This window comes from Globicephala melas, unplaced genomic scaffold (assembly GCF_963455315.2).
Source record: "Globicephala melas unplaced genomic scaffold, mGloMel1.2 SCAFFOLD_85, whole genome shotgun sequence".
Classification (NCBI taxonomy): Eukaryota; Metazoa; Chordata; class Mammalia; order Artiodactyla; family Delphinidae; genus Globicephala; species Globicephala melas.
The window spans coordinates 756,960-780,898 of record NW_027207260.1 but is presented as its reverse complement, the minus strand read 5'-3'; the positions used below and the strand labels follow the sequence as shown (position 1 = coordinate 780,898).

Genomic DNA, 23,939 nt, shown 5'->3' with positions numbered 1-23,939 from the left:
AAATGCATATTTATTTAATAAAGAAGTAATTATATAATTATTTGAACATTCAAATTGTTACATACTTAATGTGAAGGTATTAATAACAATATAGTACTGACTACATTTTTAAGGCATCCAATAAGCCACTGTGGTTTAGTTTTATTATTGCATCTTAACTACAAGGTGAGTAATAATAGTATTCTCAATGTTAATATGTGGAAATTGAGATTTATATGAATTAACTCACCTAGATAACAAATAGAAGATCAAGCACATGAATTCATGATGATATAGATCTGATTCTATTTCATATGCTTGGAACCAGATGGACAAGAAAGTGATTGAAGTTATTTTGAGATCTCAAAAAAAAGTTTTGCATAATTAATTAAGTTATCCTTATTATTTATATGCATTTTTATATTTCATTGTAACGTATTACCATCACCCAAGACACAACTTCAAATTTGCAACCTTGAAATATGGTCTTTTGGTGACTGGTGCCAGTATTTTGAAATTTAGCATCTTGAGAATCTGTGGGAGAGTAATGACTTTAATTTTCCATAGAATCAACAGATTTCTTTGGTCAACCAACATAAATACTGAAATTTGCAAATTTCTTGTAGGCTAGATCTAGCATATATTTTCTTCTCATTCGAGAAATACAAAGAGGAAGTGACTGAAATTTTTGCTTTTATAAATTCTGCCTATGGTATGCAGAAATTCTATGTGGCAATAGTAGTTTCAGTTGTGAACTCCCATGCTTTGATATTTTAGACTGGAGTATATCTTTTGGAGCCTCGGTTAGAAATCTGAAACCCTCATTATTTCTGCATTTGTTAAACTATGTCTTTTGTTCCACTTGCAGACCAAGTAGTTGGCTTTGATAAAACTTGATCTACATTCAGAGATCTGCTCTGATCTTGGCTTTCTAAATGGTTCATCCTGGGGCACCCTAGAATGTTTGAGAAGATACTTTTAACCGGCTTCTTTTTTTTTCCTTTTAGCTTGGCTGTTTTCATTTATATACCTGAAACTTTTGAAGTTTACATTTGCTCTAAGACTGAAAAAGTTTTGAAAAGCTTTGTATTCATGTATTTGGCATGATTTTCATGAATTAATGCTCTTATTTCAAATGTATAATTTTATTTATTTCTTATATATATAGAGAGAGATCTAGATAAATCTATATCTGCATATATGTGTGTCCATGTCTTATAAAGAGAATTTGCTGTCTTAAAACAGAAATACTGGGTATGTTTTACCTATGTTTACTCACAATGTTTTGTCAAGATCAGAATTTAAAAGTGATACTTCTGTATCTGTTCTCTTTGAAAATATGTTCATTGAGGGATGTAGCCTGAGGGCATCTTGAAAACACAGTTTATTTTAGGATTCCACATATAAGCAATTCATGGAACTAAAAAATATAGTATTATTTTTGTATTCTCAAGCCACTTTCTGCATCTCAACTTTTAATTTATTGGCATTCATGAGATTAAATTAGTGATGCTAAATCATGCCTTAAACACACACACACACACACACACACACACACACACTATATTTACATCATTCTTCTGTGTCTTTATATCTACTATGCATTCCACTAAAGCACCTAGAGGATAAAAATTGGAATTACTTTTCCTAAATTGTCTATCCAGCTTGCATTCTACTTTCCCAACTCTTTTGGACATTTTCAATATTTTTCAGATTCCCACCAGTACCTTGAACCCAATATGTGTCAAGTGAAATTCTTCTCTTTCTCTCTCTTTTTTAAGTGTGATCCCAGAAGTCTCACCAAGAGATGGTGTTGATTCTTCTCAGTGCAAGAGGTAAGTTGATTTCCCATGGAGTTCTCCTGTATAAATCAATATTAGGGTCTACTTGGCACCTTTTGAATTTCCTTCTTTGGTTTTGGTAACAGGAACCTACCTGAATACAATTTACTTAGACTTACATGTAGAGGTGTTTATGAAAATAGACCAGTCAGATCTCATGCTCTGAGGAACATAACTGTCCAATGATACTAGTTGCTGCCCCTGTGGATTCACCACTGCACTAACACTGAGACCATATATTCTATGTCCTGTTCCTAGCCAATGACCGAGCACAGAGGAAGTCCTAAGGTGGACCCATTTCAGTGAAAAGCAGGGCTCTTCCAAGGCACAACTTTGTCTTGAGAGCACTCAGCTACCCAACCCCAGCATTCTTCAAATTGTACTGTAATCTGCGACATGTCCTACAATAACCTTCATTCCAATCACCATTTTCTTACACGAGATTGATATTTATATCATAAGCTGAAGATTCTTTCCCCTTTCTTCTGCTGCCCCTCCATCCCACTTTCATCTCTAATCCCATATTGACTTCAGCATCTTGGAGAACCCACACTAATGTAAATGGAAAATAGAATAGTTCAAGAAAACTGGTGGTAAAGTGAGGATTTGAGATTGATTCACTATCTACTGTGCTGGTGAAAAGTACATCATTCTGACTAGTTCCAAACACAAGATGATTACCCACTAACTAAATATTTCCAAACACAAGATGATTACCCACTAACTAAATATTTCCCTGTTTAAGATGCAGGGAAATAAATTTGTGGAGGGAAATATCCTTGAAGTTGTAAGTGATTCTGGCGTTTGTAAGATATGGTGGGAACTATGACTATAAATAGAGCAGAGTTGTTTGTTACTGCTAATCTGTATTGACTCTTTGTGGAGGGATAATGAGAAACAAAGGGCAATTAGCAAGCAGTTAGAGACCTCTTTAGTAACTTACAAAACAGCCCTTACCTCCAACAGTAAAGGCTGAGCAGTATACCAAAGATCTGTCAGAGTGGAGATCAAGAGATATTTGAATACCCTGACAAGGCAGATCTTAACACCTTTGAACCTGAAAGTAGGGATGGAACTTCTGGAGGAATGTCTGAGAATATGACTCTGCAGACTCCTGAACACTATGAGTTTAAAGAGATGTCCCACATTTTTTCATCCAAAGCTAGCACTTCTCCTTTTGGAAGACGTTGCAAAAGCTTGTCTACCATAAGGGACTTGTGACCTTTCAGTAGCTTCCAATACCACTTTTGCTGGCCCACAAGCTGAGGACTAGTTTAAATCTCAGCATAACTTGGCTAAGGATGTACAAGGTCTGATAAAAGAGAAAAGAGATTACATATTGGAGAAATTGCAAAAATAGCTAGTGAGTACAAGAAGGAGTCAAGGAAGCAACCCTGGAATTGGATTTTAATGGTGTTGATCAAGGAGTCTGGAGTTTAAGACTGGCTAAGTCATGACCCATTGACTTGGAAACACAATTTCTGGCTTTAGAATGGCTTTCTAAAGACATGGATAAATCACCACCTTGGAGGCAAACTCTGAATGGACAGAATGCTGTCCTTCCAGATGTAGTGTTTGCACTAAATCAGAGCACATGCTTTATATGGCACCATGTCCCCAGTAGTTCCAGGAAAATTGGGACGATCAGTAGGTGTACAGAAAAGTCACCATAATGGTAGGAGTAATCAATCTTGATCAGTAAGAGGGATTAGGGCTGTTTTTACAATATGCAGTCAAGGAGGAAACCATATGGAACACAGGTGACATACTTGAACACCCCTTGATACTCCCTGGACCCATGGTAATAGTGTCCAAACATACTCTGAAGACTTGGCCTAAGAGCTGTCTAATTGACAAGAGCTCAGAACCTCAGAAATGAAAGTTTGAGTCACCTTGTCAAGATGAAGTGATGGTGCGAAACAAGGCTTTGTGAATAGTTCCATTTTTCTGCAGTGTCACAGCTTTCCAAGCAAAGATTACCAGAAATCTGTGTAAAGCAGGGGTCTCCAACCCCCGGGCCATGGACTGGCATTGGTCCGCAGCTGTTAGGAACCAGGCCTCACAGCAGGAGCGAAGCTTCATCTGCTCTTCCCATCTCCCCATCTCCCCATCGCTCGCATTACTGCCTGACCCCCCCCCCATCCGTGGAAAAATGGTCCTCCACGAAACCGGTCCCTAGTGCCAAAAAGGTTGGGGACCACTGGAAGGATAATTGGATGGTAAACAGGCTTTGGGAATTACAGATTATGCATTGCTCAAGTGCCATTTGCTTGCATTCTAATGTAATAAATCTGGACTCCACTTTTTTATCTCCCCCAGAGCAGAGCCATTTGATTACAGTTAGAAGCAGCATAAAGGGGACTTGTTTATGCTGTACAGTCCAAGTCTCTCATCTCTTTCTCTCTCTCTCTCAGTTGCTCCACCTCTCAGAGAGGAGGAACATCAGAAGTGCCAGCCACCCTACATAAGCTCCAAGTCTCATCCTTTCAAAGTTCCTTTCCTGTAGTGCAACTTCTGCACATTCAGATGATCTCTGGTCCATTTTATCAGGTCAGTTGTATTTAGAACTGGTACTGGAGAAAGGGCAAGGATGAGTACCAGTTGTAGCCCTGAGACCACTTGCAAAGAGAGGGACTGTTATTCATCTCACTAACCTTCCACTTTTAAGGTTCTCTTTGGGAAGATAAGCCCATAGGAACCACGGTGGAGCTGAGCCACCAAGCATCATGGAGAAATGGATATATGTAGCACAGGGATGGACTGGGGTAACCTTAGAAACATGACACTCAGATCTCCTATTACAGGGATCATGATTGACTGATGGCTCCAGTTACTGTTACCAGCACAGGACAGAGCCTGGTGTGGCCAAGAAAGCGGGCCATTCCTGTGAATACAAGACTGCCCCAACAGGTGAGTTTGGCTCTAGGATGCCCCAATGGCTTTGCCAAACCTTTCTTGGAACTGCAATGTAGTCTGAGACTCTTCTTATTCATTCTACCTTCCTTTCCTCTGTCCTTCCATGGATATCAGATCTACATCATGTTTTGAAGGTTCTCCTTTCTTTCTCAAGCTCCTAGGTGTTAACAGATCTCTTGCAAGTCTGATCCCTTCTTACCATCTGCTTTCCACAAATGCAAAATTACTCAGAGTATAAATTTATGGAGAAGCTCCAGGGAATCCAACATGATCTTCTCTTATGCACCTGATGGCACTCAGGAAACATTTCTTAAACACTTTCTGAGTGAACATTTGTGGGAGTGTGCATGAGGCCAAAGATTAGCAGCCATCATTTATTGCTCTTGCTACATTACTATATTTTCATCTTTTGTACTAAGTAAATGTAGCCAGCCTGTATGGACAGAGGCAAGAAAAAGAACGACTCTTTATTTTAACAGTGAGTGAAGATAGCAGTTGACTCTATAGATGGATGCTGAGAGTTGTATTCTATAAAGGAAAGAAGATTGACCCGTGTGGACAATCATTTGTCACTTAGTAGCATAATGCAGAAACATTTCCCTATAAATAAATGTACACATAAGTGTAGTATTGTCAATCAATCTGGTTTTTTCTTGTTTTTAGAAAGCATAAGGGATTTTCCCTCTGATTTGGTTGAGAAGAAAAGGAAAACGAAAGAAGGCAAAATAAAAACCCCAAACAGTTACTAAGCAGTTTGCAGTGACTGTTTAATATTACTACGGAACAAATTATTTGGGGGGAGCTTGTAATCTACTCTGGGAATTTGTTCATAGATACATAACATACTCATGTATCTCATGCTGCTGTTTACACTGAGTAAGCTATTGATTAGAACCTCCAAAATTCTCTCAAGTTTGGATACTCATTGGTGTCACATGGGGAGTTTTAAAAATACCCATGCCTCAACCACACCTCTAGAGACTCTGCCTCAATTTCTCTGGATGAGTCTAGGCATTAGTATTTTTAAAACTTTCTTGGATGTTTCTAAAATGCAATTAGGATTAAAACAATTGGTAACATGTAAGAGAGAGAGAGAGAGAGGGAGAGAGAGAGAAAGAGAGAGAGAGAGAGAAACTGAATATTCCATCCATTTTCTAGATCAGTGGAAAGTTGTATATTCACCTGAACTGTTTGCAGAGGTGACAGTAGCAATTATGTTGCACTAGGAAGGGTTCAGAGGCATTTCCTTGTCATGTTATTTCTTCATCGACTAGTTCACGTTACACTTTATCTCAGTCTAAAGACCCATGCCATCTCCTTTAATTGACTACATTCAAAGCCTCAGTGTTGGTCTCACTGTAACTCTGTCAGGGTCTTTCAGCCTAGATTACTCATGGTTACAGGCTTTAAAAATTATGGCTTTTATTCATATCCTTTGAAACCATATTCTTAAGTGGTTAGTAATTTTATTTATACTTTTTTAAAGTTCTCTTTTTCAATGAAAGAAGTATCGCATTGTGTGTCAAAAGAAATTTATGGAAATAAACCTGACCAAATAGTAAGTCAATGCTCTGGATTAGACCGCAGGGCCCTTTGCTCTCCATTCTGCTGCTAACTCACTGAGGCATGAGGCTAGGGTATGGCTTTGATGCCCTTCACGGCCTCTTTGGATTAATCCTTAGCCTTAATGCCTTAAGACTCAGTGAGGTGCAACATACCAATTCCCACATGTCCCGTTTCCCTTAGTGATGGGTTAGTTTTTGATTCATCATTTCTGCAAGTATCGTGTCAAATGGGTCGATAAAACATCAATGTTAGGACAGTTCATGTCCCGGTGGTCAGCTAGTGCCCACATGCTGAGAATTAAGTGGCGAATCACTACACAAATGTCCCAAGACATAAGAATTAGGCTGTATCGACACGTTTCTCAGATGAAGCAAAACAATAATTTCTCACCTGCTACATTCCATTGCTGGATTGCTCAGTCATTGCATAGAGACTTCTGCTAACAATTAATACAGTCATAAAAAAGGGAAAATAACAGGGGGAAACATGCACACAAACTGAAAGCAGATATCTGCATGCTGTTGTCCCACAAGTTTAGATCAACCCCATGTCTGCCTGGAAACTTGTAAATAGCATTCATAAGTGATGTTATCATATAAAGTGTGGTGGGGAAATCACAATGGTGCCTATTTGTACATTCTGGAATTAATATCTATGTGCAGATAAGAGAACAATTAAAATACACGAAGCAAATGTACACAGGGGAAGGTAAGAACTGAACATGATCCAAATATGTCATACTGTGGAAACCTTAGGGAAATAAAGTTTTTTGGGATACTGGCAGACAGCATAGCTGCTGGAACCAGGATTTTGAAGTCTTGCAGCTTGGAAATAATGCTTTCAGTTAATAAGGGTGTGTGGGTGGAATTAAACACACCACTCCCACTACTGTAGTCAGAATTATGTGCCTCATTTCCATGCACGGTCCTGAAAATAATTCTTGCAACTTCTTTTATGAGAATACTTTTGAACAAACCATGGTAGCATCAAATGATATCAAGATAAAACTTCTGTTGCTACGTGCTCATCCTCTTACATTATAAATAGGTTTAGATATACACACAGGCATCAGGAACACTCCAGTGTGTTCCAAGAGAACAGACTTTAGCCAAGTGAATCAATTTTAATTTTAGACCCAATGAACATCCTTTGAAGACTGCCGAGGTTATTAAAAGGCAACAATACTACAACAAGCGGTGTTTTCACAAACTAGTGTTTCCTGGTTTTAGGAATGTGTTGTGCAACAATGTAGATACAAGGCCAGATATAGTCTAAGTGATTTAAATCTTTTGTTTATGTATTTCACAATATAGGGCAGCAGACTTAGGTGTGTGTGGGGGGGACAAGTCTCACATTTGAGGCACAATTAAATGCACATGTAGTTTTTTTTTTAACATCTTTATTGGAGTATAATTGCTTTACATTGTGGTATTAGTTTCTGCTGCATAACAAAGTGGATCAGCGATGTGTATATTTATATCCCCATATCCCCTCCTTCTTGCTTTTCCCTCCCACACTCCCTATCCCACCCCTCTAGGTGGTCACAAAGCGCCTAGCTGATCTCCCTGTGCTATGCGGCTGCTTCCCACTAGCTATCTATTTTACATTTGGTAGTGCATGTATGTAAATGCCACTCTCTCACTTCGTCCCAGCTTACCCTTCCCCCTCCCCGCGTCCTCAAGTCCATTCTCTACGTCTGTGTCTTCTTCCTGTCCTGCCCCTAGGTTTTTCAGAACCTTTTTTTTTTTTTTAGATTCCATATATATGTTAGCATACAGTATTTGTTTTTCTCTTTCTGACCTACTTCACTCTGTGCACTATTCAGTGTACTTTGATTTATAACAGAGTAGATTTCAAAATCAAAAAGTTTATATTATCAAATGTGTGTGTTTCTGTGTGTGTGTGTGTTGGAGAAAAGGGAGTTCAGGTTTGTTTTAAGAAGTCTGGTATTTCTTCACAAATAAATTCCAGTGAAATTAAATCACATGATAAGTTTTATAGATAGTTTTAAAAGAAAATAAAAAAAATTAAACACAAGGCAATTTCTAGACACAGTTTCCAAATACCCAAAGACATGCATTTTCTTTTGAGAGAGATAAACCAAATGGATTAAGCTCATTGAATAATGTAAGGACAAAAGTTTCTGTCACAAATTGCTTTAAAACAATACTTTCCCATGTTCACTTAACTTTGTAAAATTGTTAATAAGTAAATAAGAATAGTACCACTCTCAGTAGTGAAAAGACATTTTTAGATGCCCCTTGGTAAGGGGCGCCATCAGAAAAACTAACAAGAAGAAAAAAATAAAACCAAATATATTACCCCTATAATAAATCATTTTCTTCTGTGATCTTCGTTCTGTAGCATCTGATGATTAATAATAAATTGTTTTGTATGCCATCATGAGAAATACAACTTTCTCACATTCTAACAAGTCTTATTTGACTTAAAATGGAAATTTTATTATACTGGCATGTGGTATGGCCTTCAACAGACCATTAGTAGAGCTGTATTTGTAATTTAAAAATATTTCTGTTAGTAATGGAAGGGCCATAAATATTTGTTTTCAGTCAAGAAAGAGGGCAGTTAGTCACCATAAGAGAAAGAATGACACATTGAAAGAAGATTTAATTCTGTAACACCTATAGGACTTGTATGAAAATCATTATCCCCCAACTTCTTGCTGGGAAGATTTGGAGAAAAGACTTTTTGACTGTGATATTTTCTATTCTCCTGTTATTCTCAGGGTTGATAATTCTAAATAGAGGAGAGTGCTCCTTCTACCAATGACAAAACTGTGACAAAGGTGACGTGCCACCTGGTCTACATAGAGGTACACGGAGTTGCCACTCACCTGTTCTTCCTCCATCCCTGTTATGCCCTTTCTCAGCCCTGCTCCCTAAGCAGAATTGTCTCTGAAACATAAATTCATTCATCCTTCCAGGGACTAAAGGTCACTTCTCCTCTGGGCTTTTGAGATTTTAAGAAATGCACTTAGCCTATTTGGCTTAAACTAAAACCTCAAAGTGACTTTTAGAAATAAAGGGAGTGTCCAAGTGAGTGTGTACATGTGTGTGTGTGTGTGTGTGTGTGTGTGTGTGTACGTGTATGTGTGTATGTATGTATGCATGTGTTATTTTGGGCACATTGGAAAGTTCTCTTGAGATGTAACACGCAGTATGGAGACTACACACTATTCTGTCTCTTTAGGAGGATAGTCCTATCTTTGCGAGGTCCTCAGAGATCAAAACTGTTTCACATTCACACTATATTTTGCATCCACATCATTAGAAAACCATAACACAAATAAATCTTTAACTATTCGTAAGTGTTCTTCAAGATTTCCTTATACTAATTAAGATCTCACAGTTGTTCCGACAGTTACTCTTTTCCAGGGCAACTTGTATATTTCACGTGCTCAGTATTGATTTTTCTTTCTTTTTTTTTTTTTTTTTTGTGGTACACGGGCCTCTCACTGTTGTGGCGTCTCCCGTTGCGGAGCACAGGCTCTGGACGCGCAGGCTCAGCGGCCATGGCTCACGGGCCCAGCCGCTCCGCGGCATGTGGGGTCTTCACGGACCGGGGCACAAACCCGTGTCCCCTGCATAGACAGGCAGACTCTCAACCACTGCGCCACCAGGGAAGCCCCTGATTTTTCTTTTTTTTTATTAGATACGTGATGTGACTGCATGTTATGCTACATTTGGCTGATATCATCCCAAGATGTGTTCATGGGGTCCACCCTCCTGATTGCATAAGGAAACCAAAATTCAGTGATAAATCAGCTTTGATAATAAAGAACACAAAGAAAAATGATAAATACAAGTATTATTGGCTTTAGTAGTTGGTCTAATATTGGGAGCTGATCATGTCATAATAAAAATAGAAGTTAAGAATCATTAACTGTTGCAGTAACCGGGGTACCTAAAACCCCTCTATAAGGGGAAACTGCTCTATAAGATGCTCTATAAGCAACTGCTCTATAAGATGGAAACAGACATTCAGAATCCACAGTATATTCCTTGTCTTCAGGTGCATCCTTATCTAAAAAAGAATCCCTAAAGATTAAGAAGGACAAATTCTATATTTGATTTCGAAGCCTGTTTTGAGATGTGTGCATTAATGGCTCCTTTTGAAATAAGATCATCTACTCCCTCCCCTCCATTGCTTCTTTTAATCTTTCAAGCTCTTACCATATACTATTTTAACCAGTGGATGAATGTAGAGGTATAGGAAATATGCATATGATATTACCTTCATAAATTCACCAATCTTGTGCAAAATAGGGTGCATAAGCAAATAATTTTATTACAAAGTGACAATTTCTTCCAGAGGAGTAGTAAAATGTCCTCTGAAAGCATGAAAAGGAAGATATTCTATGATATTTCAGTTGATTTTTGAAGGATCAGTAAGAATTTTTACAAGCAGAGGTAGAGATAGGACAAGTCAGGCAAATCACGTAGATATCACGTTTCAAAAGCTGTAAGAACTTCATGTGGCTGGAGAATAAAGGTGAATAACAAGGGGCAGAAAAAAAGTGGTTAAAGGTAACCATGATGAGATAGGTAAGAGTCTAGATTGAACAAACCATGTCTGTGTACAAAAGTAGTTTGGACCTCACCTTACATACAAGAAAGGGTTTTAAAACATATTTGTCATATTTGTGTCTCGTGGATGTGCGTAGATGGGTAGAGGATTAGATGGGAAGAGAGGAATAGAACAATCAGTTTTGATTGAGTTGAGAACCTTACTCCTGTTTTCATGTGTGAGACTCAGCCTTGAAAGAAACTAAGTAGCAGACTGTCAGATTTGTATTGATCAAATGTGAAAGCATGCGAGATCTGCATACCCTTTGGAGGGCTGGCTGACACTGTGTCTGCCTTGCACATGGTAGAGAGTGTACAGCCAAAATATTGAGTGATTCTCATTCCTTGTGGTTCATTAAGATAAGACAAAAAGGGGTGAGACTCACATTTTCAGCTCCACATCTCTAATAGAGAAATGTCAATGGCTGGTGGCAAATTGGAATGACAAAATATTACCCCTTTTTTTTGTATTTCCAATGGAGATGCAGCGTATGATAAAAGTGTGTGTATAATCTAGTGTCAAAATCCAGAAAAATAATTCCAGACCCAGTTTAGTGATATTGTCTACAATTCTCTATGTTAGTCTGACATAAAGATTCTTTCTAGTGTCAGGGGGAGTGTCTCATGAAAAATTATAATACGTGTAATATAGAATCATCTAAAAGAAGAGGCACACTACTTCGCTGATTATTTGAAGGGATGTTTCATAAATAGACAATTTAATAGGAATGAACAAAACTCCAGTGGCTATTTGAATTATAATATTTTCTTTTAGGGTGGAAATAGTTTAGTACGGTATGTGGCTGGCCAAGACATTGCACCTGAACTGAGTGTGTAAGCCTCTAAGTCAACTAATTCCAAAAAGGAAAAGCAGCAATATATTATTCATTCATTCATTCACTTATTTTCTACTTCCTCAGAATTGCCATTTTAAATAGCTTTACAAAGCACTGTGGATACAAAGTTAATAAAAATAATGACTCCACTCTTGAGGAATTTTCAGACTAGCAGAGATAAAACATAGACATGCAAACAATCGACTGTAACACAATGCAGCAAGTACAATGGAAAGATGGAAACAATTCTGTCTAGGATCCTCCAGGAAGGGTTCACAGAAGTGATATCAGAATTCTGTCTTGAAGTGTGGATGGCAGTGAGCCAGGTTTAAAGGGGAAAGTCATGCTAACAAAGAAATTACAGCTAAAAAATGTAACTAAGAAACATATTTTTAAAATCTTAAGGTATAATAGAATGACACTTTCAAAAACAACGATAAACAGTAGGTAACGGATACATCTGAAATCAGTAAGCAGCTTGGAGCTCTGTCTTTTCAGGCCATGCTGGATAGTCTACTGCATTTTGCCAAAATCAATAAGAAAGTAAAATCTTTCATTTCATTCAGTGGTAAAATTTCTCCTCCTTAATGCCATGATTTTCTTCCATCATACACTCATTTTTAATAGCAGCATCGATAGAAACACTGTTTTGGATATAATTATACAAAAACACAATATTGAGAGCCTGCCAATTATATATTTAAAATTTTAGTTTAATGGAAAATAATTACTGGACTTCGAATTTCATCTCTTGAATTAGATTCTTAATGTTGTTTCTTAACAAGCATACAAATTCAAGCAACCTATTTACTGTGTTCTTAGAACCTTAATTTAGTAATCTTTAGAAAGGAGGTAATTTCCCTGAAATGGAAGAGACAAATGCTCACTGGATCATGCTTTACATTGAAAATGTAAAATGCTATAAATGTGAATGTGGCATTATTATAATAATGATTATCTGTGATATCAATGCTTGTCTATTGAGGTAGAAGTAGAATGAATGTCCTGTTAATGAGAAATATATTCTGCTTAGCTTTGCCTTTTGGAAGAGAATGGGGGACTCTTAAGCAAAACTATCTATTTTCTTATCTTAGGCCTACTAATTACTAGTCATGTGACAATCAGCTTACCTTTCTGAATCTCAGTGTTTCTCATATGTAAATTGTCAGCGGAAGTAGCTAACACCTATACATGTAATATCTTTGCATTTACAATATGATTTTGCATATAATAGTTGGGTAATTTACAACAAGCATATTAAGTTAGCAATTGTATAATCCCCATGTTTCTGTATTAAAAACTGAACCTCAAAAAAAGTGTATCACACTTTTTTTGGAAGCCACAGTTTAACAGCTCAGGGAGAAGAATTTTTACTTCTCTCATTTGTTCTTATATCTTAGGTTCTTTTTTTTTTAACATCTTTATTGGAGTATAATTGCTTTACAATGGTGTGTTAGTTTCTGCTGTATAACAAAGTGGATCAGCTATACATATACATATATCCCCATATATGGGGGATCTTGCCTCTCCCTCCCACCCTCCCTATCCCACCCTCTAGGTGGTCACAAAGCACCGAGCTGATCTTCCTGTGCTATGCGGCTGCTTCCCACTAGCTATCTATTTTACATTTGGTGGTGTATATATGTTCATGCCACTCTCTTAGGTTCTTTTTAAATACCATGTAGTTGCCTTACTGAATTCTAGTTGCACTACATTTCTTCAGGGCTGTGAGGAGGACCAAATGAAATAATATATTGAGTCTAATTAAATTAATGCCTATGCATAAGGCACTGTTACTGTTTTCACACTAGAAAATGATATACTTGTGCTTATTTCCATGTATATATGAGACTTTTCATATTCACTTTAAATTATATGGTTAATATTTTATTCCCCCAAATTATAATATAAAATAAATGTTATTCTAGAATTTTTATGCTGATGATTTTTTGTAAGTATAGAAGATTTTAATTCTATTCCAGATACATAAGATAAGGCAGCAATGCCTTGCTAGTTTGAGTGTTTTAGGAAAGAAAAAGCCCATTCAAACCACAGTTGCTCCTAGTTCACACACTTAGGCTCTGTTTGCTTAGGTTTCATTATAAGCTATGGCATCCTCAAAGAATTAGCTGTGCGCAAGGAAGAAATCTTCATTCCCTGAGAATAATCAACTGAATCACCCTGGGATAGGAAAACAGGAGTGAAACAAGGATTTGAGTACTTTCAAGCCCAGTATTAGATTTGAGGACCCTTGTCTGCCTACACTAAGGGATTTTAAACAAAAATGTATCCATTTACCTTAAGAAGTACAAAGTTTATTTAAGAGCCCCTGATTTCTTTAGAATACGATATGAGTCTCGGCATTGAACAGAAACGTGATTTTGCAACATGTGTCCATATGTGGTTCATGTACTCCACATGTGTTCTGTCAGTGGGTCCTGTGACCTCGCTGTGGATCACATGTGTTTTACATATGCTTTGTATGGTTCACATCTGTTTTAAACATTTTTTTTTCCTGACAGTAGACACTCTTGTTATATTACCATTTGCTATAATAATTAAATTCAAGGAACTGAACTTGAGAGCGTTTGTGGGGGTGGGCATTTGTTAGTTTTGATTTATATTTGGTGCTGTATTCAGTGATACCCATTATAACTGCTTATCGTATCTCTTTGTAGGCATACTGTTGCTGCGTTTAACCTCACTGAAGCCAGACTAATCCAGAGATGTTCTTAGCTTCCTGTGACTCATATGAAGGTTATCATTTTAGAAGAGACCTTGAAAACATACTCTGGATTTAGGGGGGAAAAAAAACTCTGACATTTCCAAGAGGAAAAGCTTTTTTTAAGTTTTATATTGTAGATGCAGAGCTTAAAGCATTTAAACACATACAGCAAGCAATATAATATGAATCATGTAACAAAAGTTAAATTTAAGTGAAAACCTTTTGTGGTATGTTGCAGTCACAAAAGAAGATACAAAATTAATGTGGACACCTGCTTGTTTTACTTGTATCAGGAGAAAATAAAATTCATTGTCATTTAATGAATTGCTTTCTGTTGTAGCACACTTAATTATCTCTTCCTGTAACCCCAAGAAGTATCTTTTCAAACTCACAGCTGTATCTGAATAGGGGCTACCAACTAAAGAGGTAAGCAATACTTTTTAATAATTACAGTGTATTTGTTTTCATCTGTCTTTACGGAACATTGTAAAATTAGACACCTGCCCCTTGAATAAAGCAATACCGAGCTTAATGAAGTCTGAGAAGCAGTGACTCTATTTTGTATCTTTTCTTGATGTGTGGATGTAATGCTCATTAGCGTTAATAGTTCTTGGAAATAAATGAAGAATATTGGATTGAGGCTACCTTCTCCAAACACTAAGTAGGAACGTGTTGTCCCCCAGCCAACAAGGTACCTAATGCTCAGTTGGCCAAATGTTAAAAGAGATTTGGTGCTGTAGGCAATTAAATCCATAGTCTGCCCCTGTGGACCAGGCAGCCATAAATAAGCATTTAAAAAGAATCTCAGCCTTTAATGAAGAACAGGGGAATTTTGATCAGTAATCAGAAACAGGTTTGGAGGTACAGGGACAGTGGCATGCGTATTTTGATTTGGTGCATAGAACATGCCTTGTTTTAGAAACATTCCAAAGAATGGATCCCAGTGTACTAGTAAATGTTCAGTGGGTTTTGAAAAGTTGAAGAATTTAGAGTCAGCCATCTAGAGTAGAAAGAGGAATCCTTCATTAAAAATAAATGGTATAGAATGAAATGAGACAAAGAACAGGTACACCAGAAAAAAGGAAAATGTATGAAATACGAAGTGTAGCAATTCTAATGCTTGCAGATGCTGCATATGAATGTGTGTATATATTTAGAAAGAACTTTTAAATAAAAACGAAAACATGCTTTTATCTTATAGTTTGTAATAACAAGCACATTAATGCAGTGTATGAAATCAACCCAGCTAATGAGGCATCAGAATTCTCAGGAGGAAACACAGTTCCATTCCCATATAGTTAAATGTACTTAAAACATACTAGAAAAACATTAAAAGCAAAGGTAGGTCAGAGGAAAAAAGTAAGAACTGGTAATGGAAGAAACACATTTAGACGGACAAAATGTATGTAGTTTAAAATACTTCATCTTGTAGTATGTAGTTTAAAATACTTCATTCATACTTCACTTACTATTCTAACTAAACTGAATAGTCAAAACTTGTCATTTTTTTCCTTCTGCTTGGAGTCAGTAATCACTCCATACATCTTATTGTGTTTGAGATTGAAATTCAGTGAGCTGTGGATTCAGAGATACAATGTAAGGCAAACAATGTCTAAATGTGGAGAGGTGGTGGAAAGTGGTACCAAGAATTGGTAAGGCTGTCCCTTTGCTTCACACCATGCAGCTGCCCATCATACTTTCAGAGATGATCTCTTATAACTCTATTGATGCCTTGTTGGATGGGGTGGACATAAAGGTATTTCTGTTATTTATCATCATGCTAACTTGTACAAGACAAATGACCAGCAGTATGTTGTCAATGTATGAAAGTCATGGGCACATCCAAAACATCATGACAATGATGAGTCTACCCCTTGGATCTTATTCCCAGAGTAACCAAATCTTGACAGTGTACCTCACTGCTTCCTTGATACTCCCACTAAGTATCTAATAGTCATCTCACATTTAAACAAATTCACAGTGAGATTTCTGATTCTCTCTGATTCCCCAAACCCCACCCATCCCACAATTTTGCCAGCTCATTAAAGTCAACTCCATCCTCCCTTATACTCATACCAAAAACACTGCAGTTGTCCATAACCTCCTTGTTTCTCTCAAACCCATATCCAGTCTATGAACAAACACCCTTGTTTCTGTCCCTAAGGACTGTATACTCAGAATACAAATTCTTTTACCATCTTAATCATTGCTATCCTCATCCAAGATATTATCATTTCTTGCCTGGATTATTGCAACAGCCTTCTAATTGCATTGGCTCTTGCCCTCTTTCAATCTATTTGCAACACATCAAAGACACTTTTTGTAAACCATGTTTGATGATATTTCTCTACTCCAGTTCTTCAAGGCTCTCAATGCGCTGAGAGTAAAAGCCACATTTCTTACAAAAGCCTGCATGATCCCATGTCTTGGAGCTTCACAATCATTCTTCTTTCCTCATTTTGCTCTAGACATACTGGCTTCTGCAATGCCCTACACACCAAGCATGACTTTGCTACAGGGTATTTGCACTTACTGTTATTTTTCCTTCAAACACTCAGGGCTCAAATACGCCCATGGATTATTCGCTCTCTTCCTGTAGGTCTCTTCTCAAATGTTAACTCATTGGAAAACTGACACTCCCTAACTTTTGCAGTTTTTCTTTGTAGCATGTAACTTCACCTGATACAGCATTCATACATCCACAGTACCTACCATAGTTTCAGGCACATAGTATTTATTCAGTAAACTTTTATCAAATGAGTTAATTCCCTCATCACAAGTGGAGAAAAATAAAGCCCTGGAAATCTTATCAAGTCTCAGCTTGTCACAGAAAACTACAGACTAAAGAGGTAGAAAGTAGTGTCCATACAACACAACATCAAAGAGAAGAGCTTTAGCTATTTGTTCTCAGGACTGTCCAGAGGCTGTTGAAGGACACTCAGTGGAAAAACAGACATCAGACATTCTTCACACGCTTCCTCTGTGCTAGTGATTTTTTTTCCTGAACACATAGAAGATTCAAACTTTATGAGGTAAAGACTACCGTCATCTCCTTTTCAATAGTGACCAAGGACTTCCAAGGTACAGAAATATTAAATAACTTGTCCAAGGCACTTGGTCAGAAAGTGTCAGAGTTGGCATTGAAACTAAGGCAAGCAGGCTTAGGACCTTCTCTCTTAAATACTGTGATATATTTCATTGAATACTTTTGTGGTCAAGAGGACTCACACATTTCTCACTTCTGACTTAATAGAATTTCTGGAATTTCAAATCTAAGTAATTCGGAAATTATTGTGACTCTGCCCGCTAGGCCCTGGCACCACCCAGGATTCTGTAATGCTGTAAAACTCACAATATGTGATGGGACAGACACCTCTATATCTTTTTTTCTTATTGAAGTACATTTGATTTACAATGTTGTGTTAGTTTCAGGTGTACAGCAAAGTGATTCAGTTATACATATATCTATATCTATATCTATATATATTTTAGATTCTTTTCCCTTATAGGTTATTACAAAATATTGAGTAGAGTTTCCTGTGTTATACAGTAGATCCTTTTTGGTAATCTATTTTACATATAGTAGTGTGTATATATTAATCCCAAACTCCTAATTTATCTCTCCTCCCAATGCTAAATAGATCAAGTCATGGACAGTCAACTTTAAAAAGATATTATTCTCAATAGGATGATTATACCCTTAGGCTATGAGCTTAAATGTCTTTGCGTAATCCATTTGTTGTAGAGTAAGACCAGGCCCATTTGTAAAGTTTTGACTTTAACCACTTTCAAATTAGAACTATTGCATTTCGAGAAATTCTGTGATTTACATCTTATACATTTTATAAGCCCAATAGAATATCCCATAGAATTAAGACACTTAATATTTATATGAGAGGTATAGATTTTTTACTCCTATAGTATTCAATATGCTGTAATATTAGTTTGTATTCACAGGTATATGTCGGTGTGGACAAATACCACAGATGCACGCTCACACACACACACACACAGTAGACACACATGCTTGCATTTCTCCTTGGAAATATCTGACAATGCATACAAGGTTAGATAATGTGTTTGCCATTGGAGTTTGGCCTTTGTGCTTGAAAATATATTTATTAGCTATGAGAAAAATTCCTGAATTCAACTTAAGAAAAGAAAAATCTCTTTAATTTTAGTTTATTTTCCCTTACTCTTAAAGATGGAAGACAAATGAAAGTTTATAGCATGATTTTCCCTATGACTAAACTGAGGTACAGAAAATTTCAATGGCTGTGCAAAAGGTATACTGTTACTAAGCAGCAAAGAAAGAACTTGATAGTTGGCGTGTTGCTTCCCAGTCTGTTGCTTTGTGAATGTGCAGATCAAGAGAGCAGAGACAAGTATTTATCTTAAATAACCAAGCCGCAGGCTTCTTAGAAACAGATAAAGGTTCTTTATGGCTCCCAGGGGTCCTTTGTGTCACTATTATCGTGTCACATTATTTCTGACCCTTCTTTAATTTACTCACTTAATTTTTTGTATCTCTTTTTATATAAAATGAAACACTGACATTTCAAAAAATGATTGTATCAAATGATAGTATGTTTTGAATATAAATGTATATGTACAGACAGATAAATAGATAGACAAATAGATCTCATTATTTCTACTACATTGATAGACATTTAATATTCAAACTCAGAATCGACGTATCTGGGGAGAGGTGAGTCCAGGGGTAAACAGATGAAAATAAGCAGCCCTTTCCTTTTCACATCAAAAGTAGAAAAATCCAGTCTTTTCTCCTAATTTTTTTCTTGTTCTTTTGACAGCAGTCCATTTCCCATTATTTCAGGGCTGGTTGTTATACTAGTCTTTATTTTTTATATTCATAAACTCAGCTTTTATACTTTTCTCATAGAAAACACTTCACTCTGCTTCTTTTGTGGATTAACATTTAAAACAAAAGATGAACAAAGTAGGAAGTAGGCTCGTTTATACGCGATCCGTCCCAGTGTATTGGTGAGTATTCTAAGCTCTGAAGAGCTTTTAAGAAATATAAGCTCTTAATGCTAAGATCGCTATTGTGTTAACAAATACTTTTCTATAAACTCAAACTCCCCAGCTGTATGAAACATCACTTTATTTATTTTTTGGTTTTAAAAAAATTTATTGCAGTCAAGACATCTATCTTTTAAGATGATGCATTTTGAATACATAGTTGGGTTAAGCCTTATTACTTTGGTCTAATAAACAGAGAGATGAAAATTGAGCTGCTGGATGAAGCCCTAAAACTCTGACATTTGTGTCACTTGCCTCAGCCACCTGGTTGCCTACAAAGAGATCCTGACCTTTGTCACAAAAGCATTGCTGTGGGGATTAAATAACGAATAGCTGCAAGTGATTTTGAAGGGCAACTTGGGATGACTTTTGGGTGTTAGTTTACCCTGGGTACCCAAAGAACAATCCAGTGCACTTGTACTGTGGCGTCAGACTTGACTCCTAGCAGGTAACCAATATGCTTTATTTTGATTATAGTAGGAGGCCAGGATTAATAACAATACTCACTTAAGGATGAAATTATATTCAGTCCAAATAATGGATGAACTTACAATTCTGGACTTTTCTTATTGTTCTCTTTCAAAGTAAAAAAGAGTTAGAGAAAGCCAAAAGATGTTCATTATTTTTTTTTAATTTTTATTTTACAAATGCCCAAGCAAAAGATTATTTTCTTGGGCTAGGGTTTTGTTATATTTTTTTCTTTAAAATGTGAAGAGCAAGTGCCTTATTAAATTAATTGAAAAGGCTGATGCAGTTTTTCAGTGTAGACTCCATAAGGTTTTGTCAGCAGATTGGGTATGAGTTATTGTATATGCAAAATGATATGGACAACTAATTATTTGAATGGTAAATATCAGTCAAATAATGAAACTGCTTTAAAATATACATCTTAAAATTTAAATAAATTTATTCACACCAGTATTTTTTTTTATCTTCAATTGTAAGAGAAATTTGTTAACAGTGATTTATCCATTTTGTTGGAATATATTTGCCATACTTATTCTTGAAATAGGTTTCCATTATTCACAAGTAAAGATAATCCTGTAAATTCCCCACTGCCCATCCCCCCAGCCCAGGTTCTCATTATCTCACACCTGGGCTATTGTCTATTTCTCACCAATCTCTCCCCTTCCAATTCTTCCTAGACAACATATCCACTCTGTCTTTTATCATCCCATTTATGTGACCTCTCCCATTTTCTAGAGGATAGAGTTCAAAGCCCATATTCTTGCCGTGAAACCATTCTACATGCTCCCCTTCTTTATCCTCCTAATTTTATCTTTGCTTTTATTTTTCTACATAAAGCTTTTACTCCAGCCAAATGACTTTATTAATTAGTCCTCTTGTCCATTAATTCAATAACTATCTACTTATTATCCACTCCATGTAAGATTGTGTTTCTTGTGTCTGTGATGATTCTGAAGGATGCAAGGCAGCAGCTCTCTGACCTGCTCAGCTATGAACATGCTCTCTCCAGTCAGGAGTTATTCACCTGCTCCTTTCCTAGTTTCACTTGAAGACTTCCCTGGAACATTCTAGTCTTAATGATCAGGCCTCTTCTACATATATAAAGACTGCATCACTATATCAGTACATTTGCTCTATCAGTTAATCCACAGAAAGACAGGAGCTTATGTTTGTTTCTAGCCTATGAAGGCCCTTTACAGTATCCTTCATATAATACAATCTTAATAATTATTGATTGAGAGGAAACATAAGGAAGTAAAAGAGAATATGTTTTAAGTCGGACACAAGCGTGAATCCTGTTTGTGCTCCTGTCTAGCTGTGCTTAGGCAATTTTATTTAATCCTTCTGAGTGATTTTTCCTCATTTAGTAATGGGCATGATAACTACGCCATAGGGAGCTCTGAATGCTAAATAGTTAATCACCTTTTCTCTTGATGATGAAGAGGAACTAAAATTAGAACTTGTGAATTTATTCTTTGGATAATCATTTTTTCCAAGGAAAGATTACAAAAGAATCATAATCCATTCCTGCCACAATCAAACATGAATTGTCTTTCTGGTTTATGTATATGTTTAATATTTACATATGTGTGATTGCATTATGGCTGATTTTCTTTGAAAATCAGAAGGTCTGGTTTTAATATTTGTCCATAAATAGAAGAAACAAATTTCTACTTGCAAGTGTCATTAAGCATAGTTTTCAAGAGACTGAAGATTTGTCTGTTTTAATCATAATTGCCTAGTAACAAACTTCATAGCAGAATATTAATGAGTTCAGATAATATCTAACTATTTCAATGGCTCCATTTGTGGTGTAGACAGCTAACATCACTCAGGAAGAAGTGGGTCTACTTATCTGGATTGTGGAGCAGCATTTCCACTGCATATGCCATAGCCCAGTCCTCCAGGTTTTAGAAACCATAGGTCCTGACACCTTGCAGCTCTCAGCAAAGGAAACTGTCACCATAGGAAATTAAAGTGCCAACCCCTCAACCAGAGAGAACCGTCATGGTGGTTAGTTCTGCAAGCCACCTAGCTATTTCCTGAGCTTTTATAAGGAATGGTACCTTGAGACCGCAAACATGGTAGACACTTAGCATCCTTCTCTAGGGCCTGAAGCATCACAGTGTCTGAGGGTTGTGCGAGCAACTTAGGGACTTGTAAAAGGTTCTCAAAAATGCAGAAGATATAGATGCCTATGAGAGAAATCATTAGCAAATTCACTATTTTTCTCACCTCAGAAGGGGAACCAACTTGGACAATTATGAAAAACAAATAACATTTTAGATTTGGGTAAGATACAAATTAAGCAGTTGATCGAGTGCAATCATTATGACTATCTCTTATTTGCTTTCTTCTTTTTTGTTGTTTTTAACAAGTCTTTAAAAAAAATTGTGGCGAGATGTATATAACATAAAGTTTGCACATGGTTGTGCAAGTCACCACTATCCATCTCCAGATTTCTTTTCAGCGTCCCGTCTTGTACCCGGTCAACAATATTTCTCCCTTCTTCCCTCCTGATTCCAACCTCTGCAAACCACTCTCCTTCCTTCTGCTCTATGCATTTGACAGCTCTAGGTACCTCATGTACTGGCTTTCTTTTCTTCACCTTTCACTCCTAAACATATACATTTTTCAATGTGTTGTCTTTGGGAATGTGGACTTACTTACAAACCATTTGCTAAGAAGTGCTGCAGCGCAGTGAGAACTCCTATGCTGGTGGTTTGATCTGTGCCGGTGGTTGATCAGCCCAGCTTGCTACTGCCTCTGCGGAGGGTGGCTTGGTGGGCCGGCCTCGTGAGCGGCTCCTCAGGTTTACTTTGAGAGACTGTATGTGACCCTGCTGAGGCAACCTTTGGACCACAGATGCCCATGCAAAAACTTTTACCATTAGAGTGTAATGGAAAGCAGATTTTAACATTCAGGGAAAATGTGATTTCAGAAATATTAAAGATCTTTATGTGGAAAAGGCATCTTTTTAACTGAGTCCCCACAGGAAACACATTTCCCCTTGGGTGTTATGTAACATAAGCATGGTTCGGGCTTTGAGATAGAGTTCAGGCAATTTAATGGGGGACAAGCAACAAACTCAAGCTATCCAGACTTGAACTTGAAAGAAATACAGATGGAAAAAATATAAAATGATCAAAATTTATACAAGATTGCTCTGATCAGGAAATCAGTTCATCAAAAGCAATGGTTTGCAGAGTATTTATAAGTCCATAATTTGAAATATTCCTTTCTCCATAAGCTGCCTTTTAATACTTCATTGAATGATAAATCAAGGCAGAATACTATACGTAATAAATTCCTACAACTGACTAATCCTTTCATAATTATTTGTGTGTATAGAGAATAATGTACTGCTCTGCAGAGAATACCAGGTTTGAATTTACTTAAATTACCTTATTAACATAAAAATTGGAAAAATATGTATTCATTTGTCTTTGGACCATCTCTTGGTGTTATTATCTCTAGCAATAATAATCATAATATTGTATACACTACTCATAATTAAATCACTTTTTTCTTTTCATTTATAAAATGCTGAAGGTTTTGCACACTCATTTCTAAATATACAGATGTCAAGGCTAAGGTACTACAAAGTCATTAAAACTGAATTTTTATGCATTGATCTAGCAGGAAGCAGTTTCCCCTGATGTCAGTGAAAGAAAATTACTGTTTTTTTCTCTGTGACCCTTCCCAGAGAAATAAACTGGCATTTGTATATTGTAAACAGCCAAACAGCATCTTTTAAATATAAAACTTTACAGTCAAGTGCCAGTAGTTAGATCTGATATGAATTTTCTGATGAGCATTATGGTATAATGTGTAAAATGCCAGGAAAACAAAGACTTATAGGAAGAGAATTCCTCAAGGGAAACCAAGCTCCAAACCTGTCAATCAAAACCTCAGGCACATTTCTATCCCTATATCCAGCCAGTGGTATTGCTACTGAGCGAGAAAGAATATAAAATCT

At 36.7% G+C, this 23,939-nt stretch overlaps 1 long non-coding RNA gene across 3 annotated transcripts in view; it reads left to right on the top strand.

Annotated features, from left to right (window-relative positions):
- The window catches only part of LOC115850188 (uncharacterized), a 108,425-nt gene that overhangs the window by 73,376 nt on the left and 11,110 nt on the right, over positions 1–23,939 (top strand). Inside the window, exons 3-6 of one of the 3 annotated variants that reach the window (XR_009561500.1) lie at positions 1,761–1,814; positions 4,235–4,370; positions 4,625–4,730; positions 14,403–14,981. This is a non-coding gene — a long non-coding RNA (uncharacterized lncRNA). Of the gene's footprint in view, positions 1–1,760; positions 1,815–4,234; positions 4,371–4,624; positions 4,731–14,402; positions 14,982–23,939 lie in introns of those variants that run through there. The other 2 variants (XR_009561499.1, XR_009561498.1) reach the window with 2 other exon arrangements.